The following is a 23,157-nucleotide window of genomic DNA, read 5'->3' on the forward strand; positions in this document are numbered from 1 at the left end:
CCTGACTCTAGGGCCCTGCTCCTAACCAAGGTGCTGAACTAGCAACATCGAGTCCTATTGCATCATTTTGAATGCAGAAGACAAAAGATTTAGTACGAAGAAATAATGAGAGAAACAAGGATGCTCATAACACTTTACCATAAAGTCAGCAAGTCCTGGGAAGACTCATATTTGGTAATCTTGATGACTTGCCATCTTTTGGCTCTTTGCAATAGCTTAGAAGAAATGGGAAGAGGATCGAAAACAGCAGTCCTGGGCAGCAAGGCCAAGAGAACCTGCAAGGATAGCTTGAGACCGATTATGTTTATAGAAAGAGAGCAGAGATCAAGACCAAGGGGAAACAAAGAAATTAACTGGGATGTAGATCTTTGGCCTTTCAGGACATGAACTACTTTACTTCTTCAGTGGGAGGCATTTGTAGTCAAAACTGCACCTACACATTATTCTCTTTGAAGTATTTCTACTGTAGTGGGAACTTAAATCTGAATTTAGTGATACTTTCCTGTGTGACCCACCTTCTGGCTCACTCATCAGACACCCTTTTACTAGTAGGCGTTTATTATTCTTACCAATATCAACCAGGAACCACCTCGACATGGCAATATGACCACTGTGGTCACCATCTTCATGCTAGATGGCATTTTCTTTACTTGTGTAACTTCAGTACAATGATGCCCTGCTGAGAAATGCACTGACCTCAACCAGGGGGAAATGGAGGTTTGGAGACCTTGAGTAACACACAGTACCAGGCACTGGTTGAGTTGAGTCTTTGATGCTTCTCTTTCTCTATAACTTAATCAATGGCCCTGCTCCTTTCCTCCTTCTGCCCTTTTCCTCTACAGGCTCAGGTTCAGGAGCCCCTTTCTCAAGCCCTTCAACATCAAAGTGTCCAGGATATCTGCAATATGTCTTTTGAACATATCACACAAAATGTTGACTATTTCATTTATCCCTGGATCCTAATATTGGACTCGTGATACATTAATAAGGGGAAAGTTTGCAGTTAATTAAAAATTAAGTTGTGGGTCTGGGGAGATGGCTCAGCAGGTAAAGTGCTTGCTACACAAACATGAATAGGGAATCTGCAGAATTCATGTATTCAGAATTCTGCCAGGCCTGGCATTACCATTACCATCTGGAATCCCAGTGCTTGGGTGGGAAGGGGTGGGAAGGTTCTGAGATAAACAGATCTTGAGAGTTTGATGCCCAGTCAGTCTAGCCAAAATGGCACATTTCTGGTTCAATGGGGGCCCTGCCTTAAAATTTAAAATTTAGCCGGGCAGTGGTGGCACGTGCCTTTAATCCCAACACTTGGGAGGTAGAGGCAGGCAGATCTCTGAGTTTGAGGCCAGCCTGATCTACAGAGTGAGTTCCAGGACAGTCAGAGCTACACAAAGAACCCCCCAAAAAAAAGTTTAAAAAATTAAAATGTAAAATGATAGAGTCAGACATTTAACCTCAACATCAAACCACAGCTTCTAGACTTTCAGGGATGCACACAATTACATACACGGGTACACTACGCATAGCACACTCACAGGCAGAGGGACAACTTTGATTTACACTTGCATTACATGGTAAAACAAACAACTTGCCCCGAGTAAACAAATGGGTGACTGAAAAGATCAAGAACCGAGCACACTCTTAAACGTGTCACTTCGTCCTGGATTTTATGCATAATTGTTCGTTTGTGCTAAGCCTTCATTATTGTGACTTTGTGTTATTGGTAACCAGTAACCAGGTCACATTACCACTTAATTTCAATGTAATTTTAGATTCATAGTAACCAGGTCACATCTTTCATTTAGAGTTCTATCTAGCTACTCCCGGTCCTTTCTAGTCCAGCCCTGGACCCAGAGCTATTGTCTGCATGGGTAAGGGTTCTATTTGCTCATGGTAGAGTCTGCCCAACGGAGAAATAGCAGAGAAGGAAAAGCCAGGCCCTAATATTTAGAACCACCACTCTGAGCACTGTTGCTAGACCACTGTATGTTTCACTTCAGCCTGAAACCCCACGGCCACACTGTGCATGGGAGTTTGTTCATTTGCCCTCTGGCCTCTAAACTTCAGACCTGGGGGTCTTAAGAACATGGTGCCATTGCTGCAGAAATAGCAGAAGTTCTCCATCCCTGGGTCCTTTTCTTTCAGGGTTAACCCCTTTCATCTTGCCAGCACCGCCTCTCTTCAGCCCTCAAGCCTCTCTGCTCCTAAGACAGCGCCATCTGTTTTTCTGTCCAAAATGCTGTACAAGCTAGGTTCTACTTTAATAATCTTCATATCAGGCAACCACGAAACGTGTGCAATGCAGCTGTCATGTGGCTGATTGAATAGTTGTTCCAGGGCACGCACCAGGACGCTCCATCAAAGCCGGGAAGTCTAAGGCTTCCCAAGAACAAATACTGGATTTTTCTCACTCAACTCAATTCAAGATATCTAGGCCATGTTTGTGTTCCTACAAGCTTTGATCTCACTGGTAAGAAAATGTTCTCTCTCTCTCTCTCTCTCTCTCTCTCTCTCTCTCTCTCTTTCTCTCTCTCTCTCTTTCTCTCTCTCTCTCTTTCTCTCTCTCTCTCTCTCCCTCTGATCCCCTCCACCCCACGTGTGTAGGTATGTGTTTCAACTTAAGATGTGATTCAGGTACTTAATGTGTGTTGTCATGGGTATATCTAACAATAATACTATTGACATGATAAGTACCAGCCTGATTTTGCTTGTCACAGAAAAGTATTCTTTCCATTGTAATTTGTTCCAGAAAGTCACATTAAAGAAGTGATATTCCTGTAAGAAGGTGGCCAATACATCCAAACATTCAAGTTTGGAACACATTAGGAGACAGACAAAGGCATTCAGGTTTGAAGCTAATCAGTATATATAAAGGAAAGGAAAAACATTTCATTAAATATTTAATTACTTCATTAGAATGGCAACAATTTTAAAATACAGTATAATTTTTAAAAAAGGCCATTAATGACCACAAAATGTTAAAGTCAACAAAATACAGGCAGTGTAACAATTGGAGATTAATCTAATAATTCAGGAAGGAGGTTTTTTAATTAGTTATTAATATATCAGATTGGGTTTATATATTTCCTCATTATTCTCTCAATCTTGCTGTGCATTTTTGAAATATTTAGAAATAATGTCAATACCATACTTCCTGTGTTGGCACTTATCTTCGTACATAAAAAAAAAAAGTGTGACTAGAAATTGAGTCCAAGTCACTGCCAATGCCCTGAGCTATTGACAGCATCTTCCTACCCCTCAAAGAAAAAAGACTTTGAACTCTTGTTCTGAAGCAAAAATTTCCTAGTGATCATCCAATGCTCTTGGAAAAATAGCTTCAACAGCCACACTTGTGGGTACACATTGCTTTACAGTTAAAAAAACAGTGCTATGCATTGTATATGTACATGTGTATATGTATATGTATATACACACATCTATCTATATGTATATATATATATATATATAAACAAACATATAATACATATATGTGTGCATGTATGTACATATTACATGTTTGATAAAGGTGCATCCTTCAGTCTCTGCTGATGCGTTACTCAGGCTTGTCCATCAACACTCAAGAATTAGGTGTATGTACTTCAGCTAACTCTTTGACTTACTGATAAGAAAGGTACATTTCATCATCTTTAAATATGAAATGTATCGTGATTTTAAAAGTAAGTTACTTTATTGCCTGACAAAGACTGAGGTTAGAATAAAAGACATAGAAGATAAAAATTAATGTTAAGAAAAAGCTCACTGGGGAAAATATTCTTTTCTCCTTGTTTTTCTAACTTAGAAAGTTTGAGAGTAAGAAGCAACTATTTACCCAGAAAAGGCTAAAAAAAAAATATAGGATAACATGCAATATTTTAAAATCCTTATAGTGAAAATGCTATTTTAATATATTTCATATGGAATTATAAAAATCCTCTTTACTCTTATTTCAAACTGATTTAAATTCAAAGTAGCCAAAATATTAATGCTACCCAGAATACTCTTGGGAATTAATTTCAATATTTCATAATTTTGACTTTTCTACAATTTTATGATAAAATTAAATCTGTTACGAAAAGTTTAACTGTTTGGACAACTCGGAGTTAAATATAGTGTACTGAAGATGTGTTTACTTGGTTTCTCTCTAAAATCCACTAAAACAACAAGGGATCTTTTTCTGTAAAGCATAAGTCCACAAAAACCTAAAAGATTCAGGGAGATGACCACATCGCAAGTTTAGAGGCAGAGAAACAATACAGATAAATGACAACTGACTTTGAAGATAAGCTAAAGTTAAAACCAGACCTAGATTAACACGAAACTTGAGAAGTAAGGTGACATGCACTGGTAAAGGTGAAAATGGGAAGGCAAAAGGGCTCAGACAACATGGCCACCCTCAACTGTTCGGCACAATGCAAATTCTCCACAATAAATATGACACCAGGCTATGAGAACGTCAGTATCACTGGCGGGGAATTTTCATTTGTCTTTTGGGGACAACTGAACATGAATGGCTGAATAACAGGGAAACTAAGATGATGCATCTGAGAGTTTGAAAATAAAAGCATGTGGGCTGAGGTGTAATGCATGTTTATCCTAGCACTCAGGAGGCAGAGGCAGGCGAGTCATGGAGTTTGAGGCCAGCCTGGTCTACAGAGTGAGTTCCAGGACAGCCAGGGCTACACAGAGAAACCCTGTCTCAAAAAAAATAACAACAACAAAAAACAAACAAACAAACAACAAAATAAAAACAAACAAGCAAACAAAAATAGAGCTCCCAAGAGCGAAACTGCCAACCAACCAAAAAATACACATGGAGGGACCCAGGGCTCCAGCTACATATGTAGCAGAGGATAACCTTATCTGGCATCAATGGGAGGGGAGGCCCTTAGTCCTGTGAAGGTTTGATGCCCCCACATAGGGGATGCTAGGGCGGTGTCTTAGTCAGGGTTTCTATTCCTGCACAAACATCATGACCAAGAAGCAAGTTGGGGAGGAAAGGGTTTATTCGGCTTACACTTCCATACTGCTGTTCATCACCAAGGAAGTCAGGACTGGAACTCAAGCAGGTCAGAAAGCAGGAGCTGATGCAGAAGCCATGGAGGGATGTTCTTTACTGGCTTGCCTCCCCTGGCTTGCTCAGCCTGCTCTCTTATAGAACCCAAGACTACCAGCCCAGAGATGGTCCCACCCACAAGGGGCCTTTCCCCCTTGATCACTAATTGAGAAAATGCCTTACAGTTGGATCTCATGGAGGTATTTCCTCAACTGAAGCTCCTTTCTCTGTGATAACTCCAGCTGTGTCAAGTTGACACAAAACTAGCCAGTACAGGCGGTGAGGTGGGAGTGGGTGGATGGATGAAGGAGCTCCCGCATAGAAGCAGGGGGAGGGGGACAGGATAGGGAGTTTGTGGAGGAGAAACCAGGAAGAGGGATAACATTTGAAATGAAAATAAATAAAATAACCAATAAAAAATGAGAGAAAGGAAGAGAGAGAGAGAGAGAAGAAGAAGGAGGAGGAGGAGGAGGGGGAGGGGGAGGGGGAGGAGGAGGGGGAGGAGGAGGGAGGAAAGGGAGGAAGGAAGGGCAAAGTTCAGGGAATGTGTCTCTCTGAGGGCTTCTGCTCAATGAAATCCCAGACTCTGTTTTGCACTTTGAGTTCAATCACATTTAGCTGTAGTATCTTTTTTTTAATTAGGTATTTTCCTCGTTTACATTTTCAATGCTATCCCAAAGGTTCCCCATACCCACCCCCCCAATCCCCTACCCACCCACTCCCCCTTTTTGGCCCTGGCGTTCTCCTGTACTGGGGCATATAAAGTTTGCAAGTCCAATGGGCCTCTCTTTGCAGTGATGGCCGACTAGGCCATCTTTTGATACATATGCAGCTAAAGACAAGAGCTCCCGGGTACTGGTTAGTTCATATTGTTGTTCCACCTATAGGGTTGCAGTTCCCTTTAGCTCCTTGGGTAATTTCTCTAGCTCCTCCATTAGAAGCTGGAAAGAACCCAGATGCCCCTCAACAGAGGAATGGATACAGAAAATGTGGTACATTTACACAATGGAATACTACTCAGCTATTAAAAAATGAATTTGTGAAATTCCTAGGCAAATGGATGGACCTGGAGGGTATCATCCTGAGTGAAGTAACCCAATCACAAAGGAACTCGCACAATATGTACTCACTGATAAGTGGATAATAGCCCAGAAACTTAGGATACCCAAGATATAAGATACAACTTGCCAAACGCATGAAATTCAAGAAGAACGAAGACCAAAGTGTGGACACTTTACCCTTTCTTAGAAATGGGAGCTGTAGTATCTTTACTTGCCTTCAAGTCACCAGCCAGATCCTTTAAGCTTAGAGTGGGCGGCCCACAGGCAAGAAGGCTGTAGGGAGGCTCCTACTGGAGAAAGTGGTATCACCACAATCCAGAAAACTGGTGAGCAGCCAAGTGAGTTGCGGAAGACTGGGACCAAGAGATCTGAGCAACTCCAGCGGTTGGGGGAGGAATACTCCTTCTCCTAGAATCTTCCAGGGAAAGGTGATAGGGGGCGCTGCAGATGATTTTCCCAGAGAAGTCGCTAAGGCTGACATTGGTGTGCAGGCTGCTAATCAAGCACAACACTGGTGACCAAGTCTTCCAGGGAAAATACGCAGATGGAAACGCAGACGGCTGTTAGGCAGAGGGAAAACTGGGCCCAGAGGTCGTCCTTAGCAATGTACCTGAGCCATGGAGCTCTAAAAACAGGGCGGCCCTTCCCAGCTAGCTAAAGATACAGAGGCCTGAGCCATTTTTATCTTCAGTTTGACCATTTGGATTCAGGTTGCTCAGAAAAAGAGGCATGGATGTAGGGAAAAGGGGGTGGAGATGTCTTTAGTGAGGGTTTTCCTGGCTGAAGGAATTTGGGCAGCACAGCCCATTATCCACAAGTGTTAAAAATTTTAAACTATCAAATTATCCAATGATGCAGATTTATATGGCAGGGAAAGAGAACTTGAGAATAATTATATTAGCATGAATAAGTAATCAGATGGTAAAGATGAGTACAAAGTTTGTGAAGATATGATCAGAATTTTCTTGGCATTTTATATTGCTCTTTATGCAAATATGACCAAATAAAAATAATACATTTTCAGCCTACGTTGTCGTTGTCGGCCTTATCCAAATGAGAACAAATGTCTATTGACTTAGAAAATCCTCTCTCTCTCTCTCTCTCTCTCTCTCTCTCTCTCTCTCTCTCTCTCTCACACACACACACACACACACACACACACACACACACACACACACACGTTAAAAGATTTTCTTTGTTGGGTAGATACTTGTAGAAGCATTTTGCCATGTATAGATGGTCAGTTAAAGGCAAACAAATCATAAAAGGATGGCACTACTGGCTTTTGAGAAAAGTGAATTTAGTCAAACACATGCAGAAGTTTGTCTTCCAAAGGAAAGAGCAAGGATTTTGGTGCGTTTTCCATGGCTAACACAGAATACATGAGACTAGGAGATCTTCAAAGCAAAATATACAATTAATTTGGATGACAGCACTTGGCCTCTTTTGATGACATCCTAGTGACTCAATGACAGAAGACAAATGGGCAAGCCAGGAGCTTCCAGAGAAAGAATACAAAGGATGGGGTTGCTTAATAACAACAACCCACGCTTAGAATGAAAACAGGCACTTCATGTGAAATCCACTCAAGAGACTCCTGTCTTTCTAACCCAAGCACCTCCCACGAGGCAACACTGCACAGCCCTGCCACACTGGGGACCAAGTACCAAAGTGAGTTTGCTGGGAAGAAACAACATTCAAACCATAAAGTAAATGAGTCCAAACCATGAAATGAAGGCTTGTTTAGTGAGAACTCAGAAAAGTATAGAGCAGGTGAAAAAAGGAGGAAGTCATGTGACCTTTGGTAGACCTTGAGGAGAGAAGGAGCAAGGCTTAATTACGTTTAGCTGTGTGTGATGTTGGTGTTATCTGTCAGTGAATTTTCACTGATTCACAGTGGGGCTGGAGGTTTTCTGGATGCATTGTGTGTCATTTTCTGTGCTTGACAATAGAGAACTGTGACAAATGCATCCATCATGAGGATAGCAGCAAAAACTGAAACAGATAGGACAGGAAATCCTAGGCTTACTGTGGTCACTGAACACATTTCTAGTATATCAAAGCTGTGGAAACTGAAGCGTTTGCATGACTGTCATGAGCTCTTGGGCTGAGAATTGGAACAGGTAAGTGCCCCTAACCCAGTCACCTGAAATATAACCTGTATGTGGACAACTTCCAAATGTGTAGCCCAGCTCTGATACCCCCTGTCTTAATTCAGTTTCTATTGCTGTGATAAAACACCCTGACCAAAAGCAACCTAAAGAGAAAAGAATTTATTTCATCTTAAGCTTCTGGGTAACAGCTTATCACTGAAGGAAGCCAGGACAGGAACTCAAACAAAGCAGAAACCTGGAGGCAGGAACTGAAGCAGAGGCCATGGAGGAATGCTGCTTACTTGCTTGCTCCCCATGGCTTGCTTAGCCTGCTTTCTTATACAGGACACCTGTACAGGTAGGCACCACTTATAATGGGTTGGACTCTCCTGTATCAATCACTAATTGAGAAAATGCCCCCACAGACTTGCCTACAGACTAGTCTTAAAGAAGCAGTTTCACAATTGTGGTTCTTTCTTTATAGATAAGTCTACCCTGTGCCAAGTTGGCAGGGGGAAAAAAGACATCTCCATTCTTGGTTTTGAGTCTGCTACCCCAAGTAGCCACCAAATCATCAAAAACCAAATACAGTAACATTTAACAATTCCCATCTAAGAATCCAAACTCCAATGACTCACTACAAAACTTTGGATTCATAGGTATTGTCTTTCTCTCACATACTTCATCCTGTTAGCTTTAGCTTACAATTTAACCAGAATTTGACCAGAGCGCACCCACCTCCACTATTCATGCTTGGCCATCACTCCTCCTACCTGCTTTCTGTAATGACCTCTTAATTGGTCTTCCTGCATAGACCATGTCAGATTGCTTCTCAAGATGTCCACAGAAATAAAGGTCAAAGTTTTGGCAAAGGTCTGCATAAGATTTCCTTCCCTGCCCTGTATGATCGTCTGTCTACAGTTTCATGTGTCTTCTTTTCCGCTGGTTTCTTGGGGTTTCTTGAGTACTCAGGGACACTGCTGCCCAGACCCTTGTCTTCACAATTTCCTTAGAGTAATGCACTTCTCCCAAATATACACACAGCATGGACTTCCTAATACTTCCCCTTATTAGCAAGTCATGTCCTTAGACTTGTGGATCAATACCCCCCAAATGCTGTCACTCCTTATTCCTTTCCCTGCATGTCTCCACAATGTCATCTTTATCTGATGATACTTGTTTCCTGGGATTTTTTGATCTACCTTGTATCTTTCCTCTATTTCACTAAATACAAACACCCGAGATCTCTCTCTCTTTCAGTGTTACACACTTGGATCCTAGAAAAACACTGAGAATATAGTGACCATGTGTTGAAACTGACTGACTGAATGAGTTTGATAAACAAACCTCACACTATGAATGTTTGAGGATGTTGATATCTTCATGTTGATCTTTATTTGCAGAATTTTGTTCTGTCTCAATCTTCTTATCTTATAATCTGCCTTTGCAAACAGAAGAGTTCATTTGTCTATTCTACCTTCTAGTGCTTTTAATCCAAGTTCCATGGGGCAGATGTTAAGGCAAGCTACCTGCTGAAAATAATTTTACTATGAGTATACGCAGAAGGCAATTATGAAAGATGCTTGTGGTGATACAAAGCCTCAAGTCCCAACCCTGCTTCTTCAGTGCATTCCTTGTGTAAATGCAGGGTTGAGCAGAACATTTTTAACACAATGGGATTGTTTGGAAAAAGGTGGAATGGAAAACTAAGTGGGTAGCTAGAGAAAAAAAAAATACTGGAAGTCAAAATTTGCCTTTCATAAATTCACACAAGTGAGAAATTCATCTAAAAATGGAAATTCTAAAACAATCAAAAATATGATGGTACAAACTAAATTTTTTGTTTTCTTTCTTTTCTTTTGTGTAAGTACCTTCCATTTCCTCTGATTTTATCACCCAAAAGGACCATCTGTATTGGTAAATATGCTCTTGGGACACATCTATCCTTTCTTCTCCCATCAATCAGCAACACTCAGTGGCTGTCCACTGCCAAGACAGTTAAGATACTGCGTTGCATTTAAGATGAATTATGCAATAATGTCTTTGCTCTTCTTATTTATCCAATTACAACCAGGAACAGTGGAATAGCAACCATAATCCTTTAATTCATCCTCCACTAAAACTGAATATGTAATCAGAAGAAGGCCATATCGTTGTTTAGGCTGTTTTTTAAAAATAAGTTTGTGTATTCTTCCTGAAAATATAGTAACTGGATATACTGCCTTAGGTCATTATTTTTAAATACCTCAAGCATTTGAGTACATTTGTTGGGATATGAGTAATCGCCATGCCAATTAGAAGTCTCTTTGATCTGTGCACTAAGAACAGCCAAAGATAACTAAATCAACACTTCACTTAGACTTATATGTGGTACCTTCTTTAAAAGAGTAAAGAACTATGATATTTTAAAATGATGCAAGCCCCATCAGAGCATACATATACATACATGTCTGTATATGGTGTATGTATAGGTGGTCATGTTCATGCACATGCTGCTGTGGAGGCCAAACATCAATTTCTCCATCACCCTATACCATATTGTTGAGACAAGATCTCTCACTGAGCCTAGAGCTCATCACTTGGCTACCATAGCTAGCCAGCAATTCCCTGAAATGTTCTTGCCTCCATCTCCCAGTGTTGGCATCACAGAGGCCCAGCATGCTGGATTATTTAACATGGGTGCTGGGGATCTGAACTTATGTTCTTATGATGTAAACATCTTAACTGCTGAGCCATCTTCCAGCTCTAGAGATCTTTTCCTGTACTTACAACAGCATATTTATAACAGAAGCTATCCAAAAGGCAAGTACTGTATAGGTGCATAGTAAGAAATGGAGGAAAATAAAGATGGAAGATGGGGAAAGGAAGGCCACAAGGATTGAAGGAGGTAATCAGAGAATGATAACCTGAAATTTATAACTAATCACCAGGGTCTGTAGGGTACAGCTCAATGGTAGCATAACTACATAACATGGGTAACTGCCTAGATTTGATCCCCACCATCATAAACTTAAAACAAAATGTTTACACTGTATGCCCACTCAAAAACTTGATGTAAAAATTGGAATAACTAAGACCTGTCATTGGTTAGGTGATAGGCTCAGGAGAGAACCTAATACCATTATTCTGCTAAATGAACATAGTATTAAACTGTCCCATGAGTTCTTCCATTTATACCCATAGATTAGTCCCACTCTCAATGCTCATCAAAGAAGCTTCTTTTTTGAGTTGATGGTGATTAATACAGAGACCCACAACCAGACAACCTTCAGAGAATAAGACACTGTGGAGTGCTCGTCTCTAAAAGGGACATCTATACCATATCCTCCATATCCTCCAAGCTCAAGGATCATCTCAGAGGAGGGGCAGAAAGGTTGTAAGAGCCAGAAGTAGTAGGCATCTGTAGCAAAACACATAATACGTATTAATAGGGTCACTGCATGCATGAACTCACACTGAGTGGACTGCATGCACAAGACCTGCATAGTAAGTCTAGATCAATCTAGATAAAATTCAAACTGAACAAGCAAGTCGCTCATGAAGTCCCACCACTGAGAAGCCATGGCACCTAATGGCTGCTGGGATGCAGGTCTTGAAAGGCTACCTATGCTTCAGTAGTTGGCTCTAAACTGATTCACAAGGAGAAAAGGGCGGGGATACTATGAAGCTAGGAGAAAAAAAGTTTCGGGGAGATAGTGGAGAAATCAGAGAGGGAGGAATAGGACGTTAATCTGACTGAAACAGTATTTACATAATTTCATATATATTTGTATATGTATATATATATGTGTGTGTGTGTGTGTATGTATATATTAAATTCTCAAACAACAAATTTAAACTTTTTAAAGTATAATAAGTTACTATATACCTTAGTACTGTGTTGGTGGTAACATCAACCAAGTGTGTTACAACTATTGACTATTCACCAGGACAATCAAACCTTCCTCAAACTGTTTGTATCTTCTTCAGTTCATCTTCCAAATAAAGGTATTTTGTGAATTTATTGCTAGTCTGGTAGATTTCCCCAATTACAACCATACAATTTCCATCTTTTATAACCCTGGAGCGCTGGTTAAATTTTTTGTCAACATGACACAAACCAGAGTGATCTGAGAAGAGGGAATCTCAACTGAGATGTCTCGATCAGATTGGCTGGAAGATATGTCTATGTGCTAACTATGCTATGTTCTTCCTCAGCCAGGGGCAACAGTCAGGGACACACTTGTCCAGAAGCAGAGGCAAGCAAGTCTCTTGAAGTTTAGGGCCAGCTTGGTCAACATAACAAATTTCAAACGAGACAAATGGCTCACAAGTTCAGTTTGCATCACTCATAACAGGTGGCTCCTAAGCAACCTATCACTAAAGCTCCAGGGGACCCGATATGCTCTTTGGAAATTTGCATTCACATGTGCACATACCTACAAACAGACACAGGCACATAATTAACAGTAACATATATCTTTAAAAACCTGAAGAGAAAAGTGGAGGAGAAGAAGCAAAGGAAAAGGAAGAGGAGGAGGAGGAGGAGGAGGAGGAGGAGGAGGAGGAGGAGGAGGAGGAGGAGGAGGAGGAGGAGGAAAAGCAAGAGGAGCAGGAGGAGGAGGAGGAAGAGGAGGGGAGAAGGAAGGAGAGAAGGAGGAAGGTGAGAAGGAGGGGGAGGAGGATGGGAAGGAGGAGGAAGAGGAGGGGGAGGAGGAAAACCTGCTACAGATGCTATGGCTGCTGACAAACAGAGGTCTTCATCAAAGGAACCTGAAGTGCAGAAAACTGGTTGCCTCTGGGCAGAGGAAAATGGAGTGAGGGAATCTCCCCAACCAGTGTCTCATTAGAGAATGAACTCAGAACCTTAGTGCCCTGAAGAATTCCAGATACCTCATGTATTAATTTTTCTCTTTTCCATCATGAGAGACATCATTGCTCTAACATACATGAGAGATTTGTGAACGTGGTCATTCCAATCTTTTCTTTAAGGCTTCCTCTTCTTGTGCAATCTTTCTCAGAAAAGATATGCACATAGGCAGACAAAGTAAAAACTTTTTTCCCTGGAGTCGAAGGAAGCTTTTAGCTTGACCGAAGAGGTATATCTCCCTTCACAGCTGGTCATAAACTGGTGAACATGGAGCAGAAGCAGGGCAACATCAGGTGCAGGGTCAGAAACTGAAGAAATCCGTGCCTGAGAACTTGCTTCTTTTTCTGGGGAGGTAAGAAACTGTGCAAGACGCACCTCCTTTGCTCTCTGACCAGGGAGATAAAGGAACAAGGAAGCAGTGAGTTCAGAAGACTGGTTTATTTTCTTCTTTTAGAAAAATATTTCAGCATGCATGTGGTACCTGCGCTAGCATTAGCTAATCATCATTTTCTGAAGTGTTCCGTTCAATTTACATCTCTCGCCTCCTAGAAGGAAAAATGTGAGTGGCGAGGAAAGCTGTCAACTTTCTGATTACTGCCTACTAATGTTATCACTTGCTGCTGTTCGACAATGTTCTGGTGAAAATATTACTACTAATAGGACAACACGCATATGCTCTTAGAGTAGAAATAGTGTTGCCACATTCTGTTTGCTTATAAGTAAATTAACATTGAACTGAGGTGGAAAGCAATTTCCCAATCAAAGACCCCGTAAAATGTGCATCTGAAGGCATGAGTTTCACAGGTGAGTGCCAGCAGCCTCCTCTGGACAGGATTCGAAGGTACACTTCTCATGTGACATATTACTGCTCTCTGAAGGCAGTCAACGAAGTTCATGGAGACTCGTCTCCTATTTCTCTGTAAAACATGTTAAATGTCATAAATTCTCTGATGACTTTGACAAAGAACTGAAGATAAAGCACCATGAATTTTATCTAGGAGAAATGTTTACCTAGATATCAGCTCTCTACCCAGCTGTCTTCCTTAGATGTAAACTCATGTCCGGAAAAGCATGTCACCAGAGATGATAGAATTACAAACTTACATTTCAAAAGACTTTTAGGATATTCTGCATTGGAAAAAAAAAGGGACAGATGAATAAATGCAATAGGAAATAGAAATAGCAGGGGAAAGGTCATAGAAAGCATATAATATTAATCCAAAGACTTGAGCTGTTCATCACAGTATCGAGCTGACTAGCATTACAAGTTTAGCAATGGGAAGACAAGATGGCTCAGGGTTTAAGAAACTGGTTGCTCATCCAGAGAACCCAAGTTTCACTACCAGCCCCCAAATGACAGCTCATAACCATCTGTAAGCTCAGCCTCAGGATATCTGATGTCCTCCCTTGGCCTCCAAACACAGTGCACAAACATACGTGCAAGCAAAACAACCATGCATATAATTTTTTAATGAAATTCTTAGGCAAATGGATGGATCTGGAGGATATCATCCTGAGTGAGGTAACCCAATCACAAAAGAACACACATGATATGCACTCACTTATAAGTGGATATTAGCCCAGAAGCTCAGAATACCCAAAATACAATTTGCAAAGCACATGAAACTCAAGAAGAAGGAAGGCCAAAGTGTGGATACTTCGATCCTTCTTAGAAGGGAGAACAAAATGCCCATGCAAGGAGTTACAGAGACAAAGTTCAGAGCAGAGACTGAAGGAATGACTATCCAGAGACTGCCCCACCTGGGGATGCATCCCATAAACAACCACCAAACCCAGACACTATTGTGGATGCCAAGAGCTTGCTAACAGGAACCTGATATAGCTGTCTCCTGAGAGGCTTGCCAGTGCCTGGCAAATACAAAGTGGATGCTCACAGTCACCCATTGGATGGAGCACAGGGTCCCCAATGAAGAAGCTAGAGAAAGTACCCAAGGAGCTGAAGGGGTTTGCAGCCCCATAGGAGGAACAACAATATTAACTAACCAATACCCCCAGAGCTCCTTGGAACTAAACTGCCAATCAAAGAAAACACATGATGGAACTTGTGGTTCTAACTGTATATGTAGCAGAGGATGGCCTGGTCGGTCATCAATGGGAGGAGAGGCCCTACATTCTGTGAAGGTTCTATGCCCCAGTATAGGGGAATGCCAGGACTGGGAATGGGAATGGGTGGGCTGGTGAGCAGGGGGAGGCAGGAAGGGATAGAGGATTTTTAGAGGGGAAACTAGGAAAGGGGATAACATTTGAAACATAAATAAAGAAAATAACTAATAAGAAAAGGAAAAAATTAGATTGAAAATATTTAAATCAGTCTTTATAAATGGAGGAGGGGACATTTAGGAATGTTTAAATATACCAGAACACTTATATTCAGTGCAATTCTCTGTGGTTATTATGGTTTTTTTAACTGATAAGTACCCTAGGTAACTGTTGAAAAGAGCAGTGGGTGAAGACTGTAAAGCTCAGTGAGATGTTAAAATGTACAATGCAGAAAACGTAGGCTGCCAAACATGCATATAATGTACTATGACACCAACATTGTGTGTTTACATATATATTTACTTGTGTACATGCATATAAATTTTGTTTAGATTCATGGGCCAGATTTTGGGTGGATATTCACTGAATTTTCCTGCAGTTACTTCTCTATGGTGGGCAATGCTTTTGCTCTACACACTTAGGGAATATTTGAAATTTCTACAACTAGCATGAATTATTCATTTCATGAGAATAGAAAAGAAAGAAATATTCATTTTGGTTTTGAAAACGTATTGTAGGTGTTTTAAAAGACTAGAGAAAATTCTTATTAAATGCAAGAACAGAATGTGATATTGCATATAAAATCAAGACTGTAGAAAATATGCAAAAGTGAATACTGGGACTCTGAATGACTAATTTTGCTCATTCATGTTTGTTTATATTTTTAAAAATTAATAACTAGTTATTGACACAAAATTAATAAGAAATGAACAACCATAATACTCCTTGTAAGTGTGCAACACTATATAAAAGTACTAGAAACTGATATCCATCCTTGAAAAATAACCACCAAAACATCTAGTATGTTCTATGACACAGCCATGTGATCTGCTATGCAGTAGAACATATTCACATGATAGTTTATTCTATACCACAGCCTTATGATTTGGTGTGCTTTATGACACGGCCTCACAGTTTGCCATCCATGTTGTTTGTGACAGGCACTTTCTGCCAAGCATTCATTTCCTTTTACAAAGGATCTTGAAAGCATTGGCATAATCTAAAGCTTCCAAATGCCCCAATTCTGGATCTATTGTATGTTTGTCCTAACCGTAATTGAGCAAATCAGTAGCAAAGGAGACTGAGTCTTGAGCTAAAGGATAGCCAGTTACAGAATGTGCCGTGGTTGTAGTGGTAAATATAAACAACAGATACCGATGCATCGTGTTCAAAGATCAAAGGAATGATGGAGCTGTGACTGCCAGGAAGAGAATGGGTGACAGAGAGAGCAGAGTAATGGAGGAGCAGAGCAGTGAGTGCTCTGTGGAGAGAGGCCGAACTGGTGCTGTGTGTGCGAGAGGGCTGAGGTAGGCAGTGGATCATGTCCTTGCCCAAAGGAGTTGAAGGGATGGTGTGCACCAGCTGGAAGCTTAAGCAGATGTGGACTCATCCCCCTATCCCCAACAAGCTGCCTGCATGCGAGATCACCCTAGATCTTAGCAATGATGGATGCCCAAAATGAGGAATGGTCCACATTCTAGATTAGACCTCCTCAAAGGACCACCATGTCCTGCAATGCAGCTGAGGGCCATGTGTAGTTCAGTGGCCCTGATGTGGCTGATGTCCAGGTTAATGTCTGAGAACTTTGTTGTCACCTGACAGCATGAGGATATTCATGGCCTATGCTGTGGACTGAGACCATATTCATGTCTGTGGGTAGTGCAGCATTATGGGTACCATAATGATGTGAGTAGCCTGATCTGCCTCCTGAGACCTTAGTGAGGACTGGGTCTGTGGTCTTACTGCAGACATGTCTGTGTTGATGTCCATGGCCCATGCTACCATCAAAGGACACACAGATGATGTTCATGGTTTGTGCTGTGAGACCCCGACTTAGAGCATTTCTCCCTAGAAGGTAAATCCCTGGATGTTCCCCAAGCTTGTTTTCCCTGATCTCTAAAAATACAGCCAGAAAGAAGCTCTTTGTTCTCTATAGCCAGCAAAAAACCTTTTTGTTTCTGAGCCTTACAGCCAGATGTGATAATTGAAATTTTACCAAGGATATCCAGAAGAGAAGAACACTCCTCCCAACTCTTCCTAACTCCTCCCAACTCCTCCCAACTCCTCCCAATTCCTCAGCTAGCTGTTAAAAGCCCCCTACTGTCACTGCTGAACTCCCCTGCCCTGCACGGCAGAAGGAGTTGGTCCTCAGCTAGCTGATAATAAAACCTCTTGCAGTTTGCATAAGGTGTGGTTTTCTCTCGAGTCATTGGAGTGCTGGCCAGCTCATCCAGAGACTTGAGCAGAGGCCCAGCTTTGAGGGGTCTTACATGTGGGGGCTCTTCCGGGATTTGTGGCCTACCCCAGTTCTCAGAGACCCACTTGGAGGTAGGATTCTGTCTTTGTTTATGTCTTTGTCTATGTCTTTATCTATGTCTTTGCCTATGTCTTTGTCTGCTGGCTGTGTTTGAATTCGGTATTCTCTGTTTGCGGTCGTGAGAGCAACGAACTGCCTGTCCAGGATGGAGGGGAGGGTTACTGACAGATGTGTCAGGAGTAACCAGCTGCCACCCTGAGAGATGTCCCAGGAGGTCTGATGGAGCTCCAGGGACACCTGGAGATCTCCCATCGGGGTGTCAAGTGAGAGTGTGCTCACTCAGCAGTCTGTTTGGGTCCTGGTCTTGGTTATCTTAATGTATTGTGTGTGTATCTTGTTTGTTTCCCTGTATGTGACTCTGATGATTAGCACTCCCCTTGGACTGACTCTTGAGCATTGGGCTGAAATTAAGACTAGGGCTCACAACCTGTCTGTAGATGTCAGAAAGAGATTTTGTAGAACTTTCTGCTCTACAAAATGGCCAGCTTTTGATGTTGGTTGGCCACCAGAGGGCACTCTTGATCTGATTGTGATTTCTGCTGTTAAGCATGTTGTTATGCAGAGGAGACCAGGGTCTCAACCAGATCAAGTGCCCTACATTCTCATCTGAGAAAATTTAGTGCAGGACTCCCCATCCTGGTTGAAACCTTGGGTTCAGAGGAACAAGCCAGGCTCCCGAATCCTAGATCTCTGCCACTCAGAGAAAAAAACTAAGATAAAAATGGCGGGGGCTGAACCGCAACCCTCGGCTCCTCCCAAGATCTATTCAGAGATAAAAGAACCTCCAGAATGGCGTAACACCCCACCCCCATATCCCCAACAGGTCCCCTCCCAGATCTCTCAACAGAGTGCCACTAGAGACGCGGGGGGAGGGACCAGCTGCAAGAACCCAAAGCCAACAAGCCTGGAGACTGGCGGGACCAGACTCAACCACCGTGCTGCCTTTATGTACTTATGGCCCTCCTCCAGCGGACCCCGGACAACTGCAGCCCCTTCAGTACTGGCCTTTTTCCTCCTTTGATCTCTATAATTGGAAGGCAAATCATGCCCCCTTCTCTGAAAACCCCTCTAGCCTTACTACTCTAATGGAATCTCTCATGTTCTCTCATCAGCCCACTTGGGATGACTGTCAACAGCTTTTACAGGTTCTTTTCACCACAGAGGAGAAGGAAAAGATTCTGCTGGAGGCAAGAAAGAACATGCTTGGGGCCAATGGACGGCCAGCACAACTTCCGAATGAAATAGATTCAGGCTTCCCTCTGACACATCCTGACTGGGACCCTAACAGGCCTGAAGGTAGGGAGTGGTTGACAGTTTTCCGCCAGGCTCTGGTAGCAGGACTGAGAGGGGCTGGCAGGCACCCCAACAATTTGGCCAAGGTAAGAGAGATCCTAGAAGGGAAAAAGGAACCCCCAGCAGTGTTTTTAGGGCACCTCTTAAAAGCATACAGGCGTGACACTCCTTTGACCCTACATCAGAGGGCCAGAAGGTGGCGGTGGCCATGGCTTTCATTGGGCAGTCTGCTTCTGACATTAGGAGAAGGTTACAGTGTCTAGAGAGTCTGCAACCATTATCTTTGCAAGATCTGGTTAAGGAGGTAGAGAAAGTGTGCCATAAGAGACAGACTGAAGAAGAAAAGAGAGAGAAAGGAGAGAGGCTGAGAAAAGAGAAAGTAGACGAGATAGAAGGCTAGAAAGAAATTTAACTAGGGTTTTGGCTACAATTGCAGGTGATAAAGAAGTTTATAGGAAAGGGGGAGAAAGTAGGCAGACAGGGTACCTGGGCAACACAGGGCCGAGAAGACCTCAGAGCTCCAGAGGACCTTCACGACCACCTCTAGATAAGGACCAATGTGCATACTGTAAAGAAAAGGGACACTGGGCAAGAGACTGCCCCAAGAAAGAGACAGATACCAGACTGCCCAAGGTCCTTACCCTAGAGGATGATGACTAGGGGAGACAGGGATCAGACCCCCTCCCCGAGCCTAGGGTAACCCTAACTGTGTAGGAGACCCCCACAGATTTCCTTGTTGATACCAGAGCAGAGTTTTCAGTCCTTAAAGAGACACTCAGGAAATTGAGGAACAAGAAAATCATAGTAATCAGGGCTACTGGTCAGAAACTATACTCTTGGACCACTGATAGAAAAGTTGATTTAAGAAGAAGTCAAGTAACTCATTCCTTCCTCGTCATTCCTGAATGCCCCACTCCATTGTTGGGGAGAGAGTTACTATCAAAATTAAAAGCCCAAATAAGCTTCTCTTCGGAAGGAACTTCAGTCTTGGCAAGCCCCTATCTCTATAATTTTTAATGGGGATTTTAATTTTTAATCTTTTAAACAGATCCATAATCACCTTTGGTGATTACAATAAAGTGCCAGTGATCAGCTTGAGTCTAATTTGATCACTTTTGTTTCTCACAACCCATTTTCTCACACTGGTCTCCAGTGTTGATTCCATCTCCTCAAACTTAAGAAGCAGAATTTTCCTCCCAACTAATGATCAGCAAGTTTGTCAGGTATTTGAATACACAATGCACATTTTGACACACTTGGCAATTGCCTTATTTTAATTATTTGAGTACAAATTATTTTTTACAGATTACCTTTTATAACTTCTCCAGTAACCAGAATGGCAGGTTGATAGCAGGCCTTCAAACCATGTGTGGGGATCCTATTGAGCATTTATGGCAGAAAACAGAGATACCCTGGAGTCGGTGAGAAAGAAATGTCATCACAGTCCAGAGCTCACAGCAGTTTCAGGTACATTTTCTCTCTAACTATGTCATTAGAGGAATACCCATGAGAACCCAGATTTCAGAACAGGCCAATTTAAACGTCACATGGCCAATTCATCTGCGAGGGACAAGGATTTCCCATGTTTTCAAGTTTTAGTAAAATTAGGATGGCTGGTCACCTAAAAGGCATTTTCATTGCAAATTTTGACTTTATATTATGAATTAAAAGGATATATTTTAAGATACAGCAATATATAGTTTAATGATAATCTTATAAAATCCACTGAAATTATCTCCTCAATTTCCTAAGCCTTTTATTTTCATGTTTTACTTTTTCTACTCCTTGGTGTTTTGTTTTTTTTTTTGGTATTTTCCTCATTTACATTTCCAATGCTATCCCAAAAGTCCCCCATACCCTCCCCCCCACTCCCCTACCCACCCACTCCCGCTTTTTGGCCCTGTCATTCCCCTGTACTGGGACATATAAAGTTTGCAAGTCCAATGGGCCTCTCTTTCCAGTGAAGGCTGACTAGGCCATCTTTTGATACATATGCAGCTAGAGACATGAGCTCCGGGGTACTGGTTAGTTCATATTGTTGTTCCACCTATAGGGTTGCAGGTCCCTTTAGCTCCTTGGGTAATTTCTCTAGCTCCTCCATTGGGGGCCCTGTGATCCATCCAATAGCTGACTGTGAGCATCCACTTCTGTGTTTGCTGGGCCCCGACATAGTCTCACAAGAGACTTTCAGCACAATCTTGCTAGTGTATGCAATGGTGTCATCGTTTGGAGGCTAATTATGGGATGGATCTCTGGATATGGCAGTCTCTAGATGGTCCATCCTTTTGTCTCAGCTCCAAACTTTGTCTCTGTAACTCCTTCCATGGGTGTATCTCTATAATTTTAGCTTTAAAATTAAAAGAAGAATATAGATAACATGATCCTCAAGCCCGATTGAAAAAAGTACTAGAAGGGACCTGGTTAGAGAGATATCCTCAACCCTGGGCAGAGACTAAGTGTATAAGAGAGGCAAAGAGGGTACCCCACATCGTTGTGATGCTGAAAACTGGTGCAACTCCTATTGGGGTACAACAATACCCCATGAGCAAAGAGGCCCGAGAGGGCATCAGACCTCACATTCAAAGACTCCTAGAACTAGGTGTTTGGTCCCTTGTCAGTCTCCCTGGAATACTCTGTTGCTACTAGTTAAAAAGCCAGTTTTTGCCACCCTGGCAACCCTACTCTACCCCCTTACTAAAGAGACTGAGACGTTCTCATGGACCCCCATACACCAGGAGGCCTTTAAAGAGATTAAAAAGGCCTTACTTACTGCACCAGCCCTAGCCCTGCCACACATGACTAAGCCTTTCAATCTCTATGTAGATGTAAGAGCAGAAATAGCAAGAGGGGTCCTGACCCAAGCACTGGGGCCATAGAAATGACCTGTGGCCTACTTGTCAAAAAATTAGACCCAGTAGCCAGTGGATGGCCATCTAGCTTAAAAGCTATCGCTGCTGTGGCACTACTTCTCAAAGATGCTGACAAAGTGACTCTAGATCAAGGAACTATAGTAGTAGTCCCCCATGCCTTAGAAAGCATCCTTAGACAACCCCCTGATCGCTGGATGACTAATGCTCGCATGACCCTTTATCAGAGCCTCTTACTGACTGAGAGAGTGCAGTTTGCACCCCCTGCTATCCTGAATCCTGCCACCTTGCTGCCAGAAGCCAACAACTCCCTACCAGTGCACCAGTGTATGGACATTCTGGCAGAAGAAACCGGAACTAAGAAAGACCTCACTGACCAGCCATGGCCAGGCTGCCCCAACTGGTGCACGGATGGTAGCAGCTTTTTGGTTGAAGGTAAGTGAAAAGCGGGGGCATCAGTGGTCAACGGAAAACAAACCATCTGGGCCAGCAGCTTGCCTGAAGGGACGACAGCCCAGAGAGCAGAGCTAACCACACTCACCCAACCCTTGCAGCTGGCCAAAGAAAAGAACATCAATATCTACACAGACAAAAGGTATGCTTTCGCCACTGCTCACATACATGGGGTGATCTATAGACAGAGGGGGCTACTCACATCTGCTGGGAAAGATATTAAAAATAAAGGAGAAATATTGAGCCTATTAGAAGTCATACACTTGCCAAAAAACAAACAAACAAACAAAACAAACAAAAAAACTGGCCATCATACATTGCCCCAGTCACCAGAAATGCCATAGCGAAGGGAAATCAGATGGCTGACATGGCTGTCAAACAGGCGGCCCTAAGAGAAAAATAAAGAACTTAAGGACCATTATGAACTCAAAGATGCAGGCTTTGACTACACTCCAGAAGATCAGGAACTAACAGGCAAAATACCTAAGATATGTGGGTATACTCCCCAGGGAGTGGCTAAGACCCAAGATGGTTGCTCAGTCCTACCCACCAAAGAAGGGCAACAATATGTAGCCAATCTACACCAGCTTATGCACTTAGAAACTAAGAAGCTCAAAGAAATTGTTAAGAACTCAAACTACTAGCCAGGTGGTGGTGGCGCACACCTTTAATCCCAGTATTTGGGAGGCAGAGGCAGGCGGATTTCTGAGTTCAAGGCCAGCCTGGTCTACAGAGTGAGTTCCAGGACAGCCAGGGCTATACAGAGAAACCCTGTCTCGAAAAACCAAAAAAAAAAAAAAAAAAAAAAAAAAAAAAGAATTCAAACTACTATGTTATAAAAGTGTCCAACATTGCCCAGGAGATTGTTAATAAATGCCAACCCTGTGC

General features: G+C 42.3%; 1 long non-coding RNA gene across 2 annotated transcripts in view; it reads right to left on the reverse strand.

Moving 5' to 3' along the window:
* Positions 1–13,482: 13,482 nt before the first annotated feature.
* Gm33864 overlaps positions 13,483–23,157 on the reverse strand; it is a 57,449-nt gene continuing 47,774 nt past the window's right edge. The window contains exons 2-4 of one of the 2 annotated variants that reach the window (XR_381444.2): positions 20,260–20,361; positions 14,071–14,187; positions 13,483–13,976 (exon numbers count right to left, since the gene is read on the reverse strand). This is a non-coding gene — a long non-coding RNA (predicted gene, 33864). Of the gene's footprint in view, positions 13,977–14,070; positions 14,188–20,259; positions 20,722–23,157 lie in introns of those variants that run through there. The other variant, XR_872674.2, reaches the window with a different exon arrangement.

The sequence above is a fragment of the Mus musculus genome, chromosome 12 (assembly GCF_000001635.26).
Source record: "Mus musculus strain C57BL/6J chromosome 12, GRCm38.p6 C57BL/6J".
Classification (NCBI taxonomy): Eukaryota; Metazoa; Chordata; class Mammalia; order Rodentia; family Muridae; genus Mus; species Mus musculus.